The sequence below is a fragment of the Mauremys reevesii genome, linkage group 6, assembly GCF_016161935.1.
Source record: "Mauremys reevesii isolate NIE-2019 linkage group 6, ASM1616193v1, whole genome shotgun sequence".
Lineage (NCBI taxonomy): Eukaryota > Metazoa > Chordata > Testudines > Geoemydidae > Mauremys > Mauremys reevesii.
Genome location: NC_052628.1, coordinates 80773364 through 80784202, shown reverse-complemented (window position 1 = coordinate 80784202; position 10839 = coordinate 80773364). Strand labels below are relative to the sequence as shown.

General features: G+C 44.9%; 1 long non-coding RNA gene across 1 annotated transcript; it reads right to left on the bottom strand.

Annotated features, from left to right (window-relative positions):
- Positions 1–839: 839 nt before the first annotated feature.
- LOC120408251 lies at positions 840–5458 on the bottom strand. Its single transcript, XR_005600567.1, has 3 exons — positions 5366–5458; positions 1420–1583; positions 840–997 (listed from the first exon to the last, which is right to left on the bottom strand). It is a non-coding gene; the product is annotated as an uncharacterized LOC120408251 (long non-coding RNA).
- Between the last annotated feature and the right edge of the window lie 5381 nt (positions 5459–10839).

Sequence of the window (10839 nt, the reverse complement as noted above, 5' to 3'; positions counted from 1 at the left end):
TGAGCTCTGCATGGTCATCTGTGCTGATCAGCGCGCCACGCTGGCCAAACAGGAAATGAAATTTAAAAGTTTCCGGGGCTTTTCCTGTCTACCTGGCCACTGCATCTGAGTTGAGAGTGCTGTCCAGAGCGGTCACAATGGAGCACTCGGGGATAACTCCCGGCGGCCAATACCGTCTAATTGCATCCATCCTACCCGAAATTCAACCCAGCAAGGTCGATTTTAAACTAAACCCCTCACTGGGGAGGAGTGCAGAAATCGATTTTAAGAGCCCTTTAAGTCGACAAAACAGGCTTGATCATGTGGATGGGTGTAGGGTTAAATCGACCTAACGCTGCTAAATTCGACCTAAACTCGTAGTGTAGACCAGGGCTAAGGGTTAACACAGGTGATCAGTCTTTAAACTATTTTAATAGGTCAACCATGGCTCTGCGCCATTTGGAGAGGGGATTTTATTGTATCACTAGGGCTTATGTCATCCGGAGAAAAATGTGAGTGTAGACACATGCACACATAGGTCAACGCAAGGCAACTAACACTAACCTAACTTTCTAGAGTAGACCAGGCCTTAATTACTTTTCCAAATTAAACATGTATGTTCTTTTCCTTCAGTGTAAACTCAAAATGGATTGATGGGCCTTAACCAGAAGTGATGATATCATCTTAATTATAATAGTATGACAGAGCTGCACAAACTTAATAACGTGGAAAGATCCTATAAGAGGAACAGTGAATAATCAGTAAATGAGAGCAAATTGTTACACACACACACACACAAGATTAAAGCATAATTTAATGAGGTATGATACGTTTTATTATCATTTTAAAGTGCTCTGAAATAGTTACAAAAAAGTCACGGAAGAGAAAAACATCTTTATAGATAAAGCTTGTGTTTTTACCATGTCTATATAGAGGGAAAAATCCATTTACAATTTTTGTTAAGAATCTTCAATCAGTATTTCAGACGCTTCTCTTCTCTATCATCAGTACTATGTCTCTGAAAGAAAAGAATTTTCATATTTTCTTTTGGAACTATTAGGATGTGAAGTAGGGAGGTCATCTCTGTCTCTCTGAGATTTCTTTACCAGTGGGTTTTTTTTCTGCTATGTTTCTTTTTATATTATCACTGTTAGACTCCCCAGGGGAGCTATAAAACACTAAGCACAGAAGGTACATGTCTCCCAAATGTTTCCTAGCCTGGTGTTCAACAAAAATTCTCAAGGTGGAAATAAATGTTAGCTGTGTGAAAATCAAGTTGCTAAGATTACAAGGTCATTGTAAAGGAAATAAGGAAGAGGATACATATACCTGAAATATACTCCTACTTTGATCTTTACAGAATTTGTCCCTATTTGCATGGAAACCACCAAAACAAAAGCCATAATTTGTCTGCCAGCAAGCAAATAATATATAGTATACCTGCATTACAAGGGTCACTCATTCAGGACTACCTCTTGCTATGAGTGGAAAAGAGACCCCTCTGTATGATGAATAGTCACTTATGTTTCAAAGAGGTGTCTGGATAATATCAGTGACTTTCTCTCCTGACACTTTTATTGGATTATTTCTTCATTAGCTGGTATCTGTTAAGGGCATGAGAAGACCATTTATTTACAAAAGGGGATAACGGAATAACTGTGCTGGAAAAAGTTAAGGATTTTGTTAGTAGGAGACAAAATAAACCATGGCAAAATGGCTAGTTTTGCCAGTACCACTTTCTAGTGTAGACCAGGCCTTGATGGGACTGAACATCTGGCCCTATACAATGTATATTTTCTGCTATAAATCCACCACTTCTCTGGCATTTGGTCACTTTTGGAACTCGCTCCAGTCTTTTGAACTCACTGATGGATGAATTATGCCAACACAGAATGAATGTGAATGCTTAGGTTCTAAATGCGAGTCATCTTTAGTTGATTTTTCCCCCCTCAGGTTCAGGGATTCTGTTTCTCATTCCAGATAAGGCAGTGAGTTTTTGCAACCTTATTTCTCTGGGGGCTGAGGCTGTTGATCTGAAGTAATTTGGTGCTGGCAGAGAAGAGAGATTTTGGAATAGGCAGAGCCTTACAAACACACTTGCTCAACCACAACAAATAGGGTTGCCAACTGTCTAATCACACGAACCCAAAAACCCATGCCCCGCCCTTCCCAGAGACCAGGCCCCTGCTCACTCCAGCCCCCCTCCCTCAGTCCCTTGCTCTCCCCCTCCCTCACTCACTTTCACTGGGCTGGGGGAGCAGGTAGGGGAGGCTGGGGGAGGCTATGTCTCCCCAAACAGCCAGATGTAGACCGGCCCACACTCCGCCCTCAGGGCCCTGCTTTGGCGGTGCCTCTTGGCTCCAGGGGCTGGGGCCATGCCGCCCACTTTCCGGGACTAGGGGTGGGAGGGCTGCAGTGGGACTGTGCCCTCTCCCTCCTGGCACTCTGGGGCTGGGGGGCTGTGGGCACTAGCCATCCTGGGGCGGGGGCCAGCCGCTGCAGTAGGGGAACTCTGGGTTCTGGGGTGCGCATAAGGGGTGGGGCTTTGGGTGGAAGGGGCAGGGCTGAGGGCTAACCTCCCCCAGCCACTAGTTTACGTGATGCCCAGGTGTGGGAGTGGGTGTTGGGTGTGGGCTCTGGGAGGAAGTTTGGGTGCGGGAGGGGGCTCAGGGATGGGGCAGGTGATTGGGATGTGGGGTCCTGGCTCTGGGACAGAGTTTTGGTTCAGGAGCGGTCTGGGGCAAGGGGATGGGGTGTGGTCAGAGGTTTGGGGTGCTGGCTCTGGGAGGATTTGGGGTGTGGGAGGGGGCCAGGGTGGGGTTTGGGGTATGGGAGGGAGTTTGGGGTGCAGGCTCTGGCCAGGCAGTGCTTATCTCAGGTGGCTCCTGGCATAGGCGGCGACTTCTAATGGCGTTGGTGGGTACTTGACCCCCTCTGCCCCCTCTCTGCCATGACTCCTCCCCTGCCCTGCCCCCTCGCCTGAGTGTGCCACGTTCCCACTCCTCCTTCCCAGAGCTTGCTATAGCTGTTTGGCAGTGGCAGGTGCTGGGAGGAGTGGGGATGCAGCACGCTCAGGGGAGGGGGGAAGAAGCAGAGGAGGTGAGGTGGGGAGCTTGGCTGCTGGTGGGTGCAGAGCATCCACTATTTTTTCCCCAGGGGTGCTCCGGGGCTGGAGCACCCACAAAGTCGGCACTTATGGGTCCCAGAAGCTGCGGCATGCCCGGTAGCGGCTCCTAGGCTCAGGGGTGGCCAGGCAGCTCTGCGTACTGCCTCTGCTTGCAGGCACCGCCCCCACAGCTCCCATTGGCCAAGGTTCCCTGTTCCTGGCTAATGGGAGCTGCAGAGTCAGCACTCAGGGTGGGGGCAGCATGTAGAGACTTGTAGAAGGGCTCGGCTGAGGCTCATCCCTCCACGGGGCAGTGGGGTATCCCACCGCCTTGCACTAGTTTGCTCTGGGCCCAAGCCCTGGGTCAGGGCTGGCCAGTAAACAAACAGTCAGGCGCTTGGGCCCTTAGGCAGGGGCTGAGCCAATAGTTCAAATGAGCCACTGATCGCCATATTTGGGGTCAGGAAGGAATTTTCCTCCAGGGCAGATTGGCAGAGGCCCTGGAGGTTTTTCACCTTCCTCTGCAGCATGGGGCACGGGTCACTTGCTGGAGGATTCTCTGCAGCTTAAGGTCTTTAAACCACAATTTGAGGACTTCAGTAACTCAGACATAGGTTAGGGGTTTGTTATTGAAGTGGATGGGTGAGATTCTGTGGCCTGCATTGTGCAGGAGGTCAGACTAGATGATCATAATGGTCCCTTCTGACCTTAAAGTCCATGAGTCCATGAGTCCTGGCCCTAGGTCAGGGCGGGGCAGCAAACACACAGTCAGGAGCTCAGTGTTCTGAGCATCTGGTGCAAGGGGGAGACTGCCACCTGTGAGTGGCGTTGCAGGGGGGATGCAGGCCCACCCGCTCCACTGCGTCTCAGCCCGGGGCCCTAGCAGCGGCAGAAGTCTCGCTGCTGCGTCAGTGAGGATCCTGACCACAACACACTGACATTGGTTCTGGCCCTGCTGCGGCCAGGCCAGGGTCGGCTGCCCCCGGGCTACTTCTGGACTCCCCCTCATAAGGTACCTGGATTTGGCTGGCATCCTTGGCGGTTTCCATCAGTTCCTCCAGGTAACTAGCGAAGGGTAGGCTCGGCTGCTCCTCAGGGTAGCTGGCGAGGGGTAGGCGCGGCTGGCCCGACCAGTCCTCAGGTCGGCCGCAGCCTGTGGGCGTTCCCCAGCCCAGAGCGAGGCCACAGGCATCTGGCCTCTCCGGCAGCTGGCTTTCAACTGAGCTTTGCAGCGGGGCTTTTCTACTTCCTATCCTGCCCCATGACCTCTGGGGGGCGGGCACAGGACCCACTGGCTCTGCCCATGTTGGTGCTAGGGGAGGCTCATCCCTCCACAGGGCTGTGGGGGATCCCACCGCTTCGCTACAAGACCCCTTGGCCACCCGAGCCTAGGAGCCGCTGTCACACATACTGTCTGCTTCCCGGAGCAGTGTGGAGCCAGGGCAGGTAGGGGGCCTGCCTTTGCCTCCCTGTGCCACCAGACTTTTAGCAGCCTATAATCTCCCAGATTGGCTTCAGTAGCCTTCTGGAGATCAATCCCGATTCCAGGAGACTCCCAGCCAACCCTCCTGGTTTGGCAACCCTAACAGCAAATAGGGCATTTTCCTTTGAAAGTTTGGCCTTATTCACTTGCTTCTGCAGAATGTATAGTCTCCTTTAAAAAATAAAGCCCCAGAGCTGCAAAAGTATTTAGGCTCCTAACTTCCATTAATTTCAATGAAAGTTAGGAGCTTAAATACTTTTGTGGTCTGGGCCAAGGCTGTGAAGATCTTCTGAATGTGAAAGTCACTTCTGTGATTTTGCAGACTGATATCCTAAAATACTAGAGAAATATCAACTGGCTCCATTCATATCACTGAGGTATTATTTCTGAAGCCTGCCACAGTGCCACTTAATGGGTCTGTATATACTACCAAAAACAACTGAATCAGGGAACCCCAGTACAGCACAGTTAGGCTCTATCCCCATGACATATTTTAACTATGCTGTAACCAGGCCATGTAATATCCATGTTGGTAGTAGACACCTGTTTTTGTAGTGCAAATGGGCACCACGTCAGACTCTGTTTTGTTATGCTTATAAGAAGCATACGGAATCTTTCTAAAGAGGATAAGGCAATACACCGCATTTATTGAGAGTACAATTTAAGCATTAAAATCAGCATATGCTCCCATTCTCTCTCTCTCTCACCCCCCCCAAAAGGTTCTGTAGATGGATTTTATAGTTACACACACACCCCAAAAGGTTCTGCAGGTGGATTTTATAGTTACCAGTCCTTACTATTGCTTTGTCAGTTCCAACTGAAACTGCATATGAGGGAGGGGAGCTGGGCCTCTGTTCAAAGCTCCATTGTTGATGCAGAATGAATCCAAAGTCCCATGGCAATACACCCTTCTTTATAGAGATAAGTACCTATATAAGTCTATGGACCTTGCTGTGTCACACCAGAGCTGTCAATCATGAGGTATTCAAGGTTGCTCTTAATTAGCATTATTTTGAGTTGTTACTGGGAGGATCTGCAGCTGTTTCTTATCTCATCCTTTTGGCTCAACTCCTTATCTCGTCCTGGGGTCTATGCCTTTGCTTTAGGGTTGTCAATCTGCCATCCTTGTGATTGATAATAAAGTTGGTGCCTCTTGGCTCCTCCACTCCCTTCTTAACCATCCAACCCAGTTGTCCTTTCTCAGTTAATTACCATACATTCTTCACTCACACCAAACAGTAAATAAAGCAATTGCAATGATAAAACGTCTATCCTTCTAAGAACAAATGTTAACACAATCAGCAAAAACTAAACTCAGAACAATTTCTTCTTACTAATTCAAAGCTAGCAAAATGGAGTATAAGGCAAAATAAGCAAAACGGAGTACAATTTTACTTGAGACAATTTCTTCTCATTAGGCTTTTGGCCTACATTGTCCCCCCTTTGACCCTTTAATATCAATATATTAAATGGGTCACATCTTGTGTAATTGCTTTAAGGCAATGTATTACGAAGCAATTTGGACTTGTGGTTTTAATGTGAGGTACGTTCTCTTAATCCAACAGCACATAAAACACATGACAAACATTATTCCAATTAGTACAAAGAAAACTATTATGGGATGAATCACAATATTTAAAACTGATGTCCATGACGGGGACCAGCCTCTAAAAATTTCATACCAATGGTGCACCATCATTTGTTGAGCTTGTGTGGATACTTTTAGAATTTCAGTTCCTTTGTGCAAAATAGCTAGACTTCGTGTTAGTACTTTTGTCCTGGTTGCTGCAGTTCATTGACTCATTTGCTTATTCCCTGCAAGCCATTGGTATGAGCTGGTCCAATTAACCCCCAAAGAAAAATTAAAACTCAGGGCATTATTGGCATCTACTAGTTAACATCCCTATCTTCATGAACCAGAAAATAGTAAGTCATGGTGGGGGTTCGCAATATTGTTACATTGCACATACATTGTTGTACAGGTGGCCTTTGAGTATATTTTTCCTACCACACAATTTTTTCCAATCCAATAATACAAACACAATTCTTTCCATCATAGTATACTTTGGTGGTGCTATTATCTAATTCATCCCAAGAGCACGTTGCTAAATTTTTGTTTTGCACAGAGAAAGGTTCCTCTAAAATCAGCAAGGTGAGGCATACCCACTGTCAGGTAGTCCATTTTTCACATAATTTACCCTTAGTTTTATCCTTCAAGACTTATGTGTGGAGCTTCTGGAAGACTTCAACCATTCCTCTCCTATCCAAACCCTGTGTGCTTAAACACTAAAAGGGACTTGGATATATATTTGTCTGGCTAATGATCTAGAAAATGACTTGTTAAAGGTTATTAGTTAGTTAGATTAAGTTTGGGTTCTAACCTCAAACTTCAGTAAATTTGACCCCTAGCTCATGCTCTCCTTCACTCCCCTGAGATGCGACAGAGCTTCTTTTGTGCCTTGATACTTGTGTTACAGTGTCAACACCAACTAAATCATTTCCCCATACTATCTCTGTCAAACACAAGCTTGCAAAAGTTCAGATAAGGCATAATGAGGCTGTGACACCCTATACCTCAAAGTAGTACTCTGTAACCCCTATATTCATTGTTCAAATATGGTTGTGATATTTTATGCAAAGCATGCCTTGTAAGATATCATATAAAAGGTCATGATCTGCTGAAACCAATTGTTCTGTCAAAATATGTATATCATTAGTGCGTATGAAGTTATCAGATGTTGTTGTGTGGTTGTTATTGAAATATGCTGTGAGTTTGAGAGTCGCCCACTGCTAGTTCTTCAGTGACAACAAAGGGAATGACCCATGTTGACAATAGGAGGCGCTACTACCCCTGAAATGGATCTTCACTGGCGTATCAGTGAAAAAGGTCCACAGTAATTATCTTCAATACACAGCAGTATATTGAGAAGGAATTACACAAGCAGTAAAGGGTTATATTAAGCGCATAACTCCTATGTTAGACATTAAGAGCTATACATTAAGAGCTATACATTCCTCTTAACAAGTCTCTCTTTCACAAACGTACACAAACAGGCCCTGGGCTAGCCTCACACAGTTCCTGCTTGGCAAACAGAGAAGGTGGTTACCAATTTTATATATGGCTTCTTTTCTCCTGGTCTGTTCTTCTCAGCTCTCTGGTCTGTCTTGGATTCCCTCCAGGCAAGGCCCTCGTTGCCTTGAGAGCCCTCTGGTTCACAGTTCTACTTGAGCCCACAGAGCTACTCTGTCTAGCAATGTTGCTTCTTCAAGAGTTTATTAAGGAATCCCAACCATAGTAATTTACTTTGCTTGATTCTTATACTCTTTTTCCCCAAAGCAGACACATGTCTTAAAAGCATGTCCAGTGGGCGTATGGTTACTAATTTTTACCTGATTAGTATTTTAGAAGGGGCTGGGTGGTGGTGGTACCGAATGAAGATCACCCCACGTTTACTCACTCATCATTCACTCTATCTCTCTGCGTGACATTCCTGCTGTAAGGTCACTATAACCAGGTCCACCTGTGCTCCATGCTGGAACTTTATACATGTGATATTTACTTTTGCATGGGCCCATATTTGCTGACGAATAGGTTCAACATTGATTGTACACAGTCTTTGCCAAATTTGCTTCTGCTTAAAGGGAACCTGCTCCCAGGATCCTCTGCAGCCATTCAGCCATGTTTAAGTCATGTCAAGTTATGCTCTCACCATTCATTCAGCCTGGCCACACCAATTTGGCACCATCCCAACAACCCACACCCAGGCGGGCGTTAAATGACCATTAATCAGCAGGGAAGTTGTAAACAAGAGATTTATAATTTTGTAGGAGAGTTGCGCAAGCAACACACAATGGGGTTTGCTCAACTCTGTGACTCAGCAAGGCCAACAGAACATGTCTGGACTAGTACTTTCCAGGACTGAGGATATAAAAGAAAAAGGGACAGTGGCATCATGAAATTACTTTTCCCTCACCTACACTGAAGGCAACAAGAACAGTGGGAAGACAAAGACTTGAGCTGAGGAGACTATTCCCAGGCTGAGAAGGAAAGTCAGCCTGTTTATTAAGGACTGTAACCTGCCTGCAACATCCAGTGCAGTGAGAAAAACTGCTTGATCCAAACACTGCTAAGTCTAATAAGGTTTAGGATTAAGACTGTGTACTTATTTTTTATTTCCTTTGGTTACTATCTCTGACCTTTATGCCTACCATTTATAATAACTTAAAATCAACTTTTCTGTAGTTAATAAACTTATTTTAATGGTTTATCCTTACTTGGGGAATCTGCTCAGGTTACAAAGGCTGGTACATGTCCACTTTCCTTTGATGAAGTAGCAAACTAATTAATAAGTTTGCAGTGTTCAAGAGAAGGTCTTGAGCAGTGCTAGACGGTATATTTCTTGGTGGAAGGATGGGGGCTTGGGAGACTTGCTGGTGTTTCCCTGCATATAGTTCATGAGTGGTTTGGAGAGCATTCATGCAACGTAGCTGAGTGTGCCCTCTACATGTTGGTGACTGAGTGATAACAGTGTCTGAAAGGGTTTGCTGCTTGTCACTGGCAAAGCATTGTGAGACACAGTCCAGGCTGGAGAATTAAGGGGGCACAGCGGTCCCACAATTCTAGGTTGTACCCCTGAGATCCCATCACAGTGCTGGTTCAGATTACTGCCTCAACCATTCACTCAGTTTCATTATTAGAGCAATGATTGTTTGGCAGAGAAGAGTATGTTTGATCAGCTGATGTTCTCCATGTATTGCTTGCATTTGTAAGGCTGTGAAAAGGTCTTGATGTTATATTCTTGGATGAATTAGCAGGGGAAAATTAACTATGATTGGGTGATAATGTGTTCTTATTTCTATATGGTTTCATCTGAAATCTTTGTTTTCATTTCTGGCTGTATGAGGTTTATGTTTTCACAATGGTTTATGCTGAGTAATTTTTCTGTCATAATAAATGTTCTTGACTTTTGTCCTCATGAAAACTTTTATCATGCCTTTAGCTGTCTACTTTGTGCAGATCTCATAAATTAAATAGACGGGTCATACTAATGTTTGGAGTGATTTTCAGGGAACTCGGAAGTGCTGCAGGAAGTGATGCTAATGATTCAATTGGCGACACTTTCACCTGTGAGTCTAGTGAAATGTAAAACAATGGTCCTATCCACTATGTCACTTTCCACAAGAGGTGTTGCCTCCTGGCTGAGTCATAGGTGAAATTCAAGGCTCTCAGAGGGCAGTTTCCCCCTGGGAGCTGAAATTGGTGATGTGGAGTCAGAAATTTCATAGTTAATTTATTTTAAAAATTTACACAAGCCCTGTTTCTTTGGACAGTAGTAGGAACAAACTGCATGTAGACAACTCCCTTTTGTAGGGATTCCAGGTAAGGAACCACTTCCATGTCCCAAGAGCTTCTCTTCAGGTGCTCATGCTCCCCCCCCTCCCTGCCATGGGTGGCTGATGGATCAAACTCAATGTGACTGTTCAACACCCCTTCATTCAGCTCTCAATCTCTGAGTTTGAAACCTAGGATCCCTTGTTAGCGGACCCTTGCACTCCGGGACCCATACTACTTTGATTCCCTGACTATAACTTTAATAGCCTAGTACAGGGTTCAATAGAATGACATGAATAAGACATGTTTGGTGAAGTCGTCAACCTCTTTGTGGAAGATGAACCGAAAGATAAGGTTTCAGAGTAGCAGCCATGTTAATCTGTATCCACAACTGTCTGTAATGGGCTATCTTATCACTACAAAAGTTTTTTCTCTTAATTAATTAGCCTCTTAGAGTTGGTAGGACAACACCCACCTTCTCATGTTCTCTGTATTTGTATATATATCTCCTTACTATATGTTCCATTCTGTGCATCCAATGAAGTGGGCTGTAGCCCACGAAAGCTTATGCTCAACTAAATTTGTTAGTCTCTAAGGTGCCACAAGTACTCCTGTTCTTTTTGAGAAATATAAGGGAAACTTACCTGCAAATTTCCTGAGCTTCTAGCATTTAGATTTTATTTTTAAACAATCTGCTGTTATTTTAAGTGTCAATGTATTCAGAACCTTCATAATAAATAAAATTCAAAATAAAAATAAAGATTTTTGGCTGGGAGTAGACTTACATTTCTGCTCTCCCAATTTCCCCAGTTGAGCAATTTCTATGTAAAATTAATCATTTCAATGCAATAATGAATATGTAAAAGTTTTAAACTTAGATTTTTATATTCACAATAATAATTATTGGCTTCTTGCATCCAGTACTTTTGGGATACTATT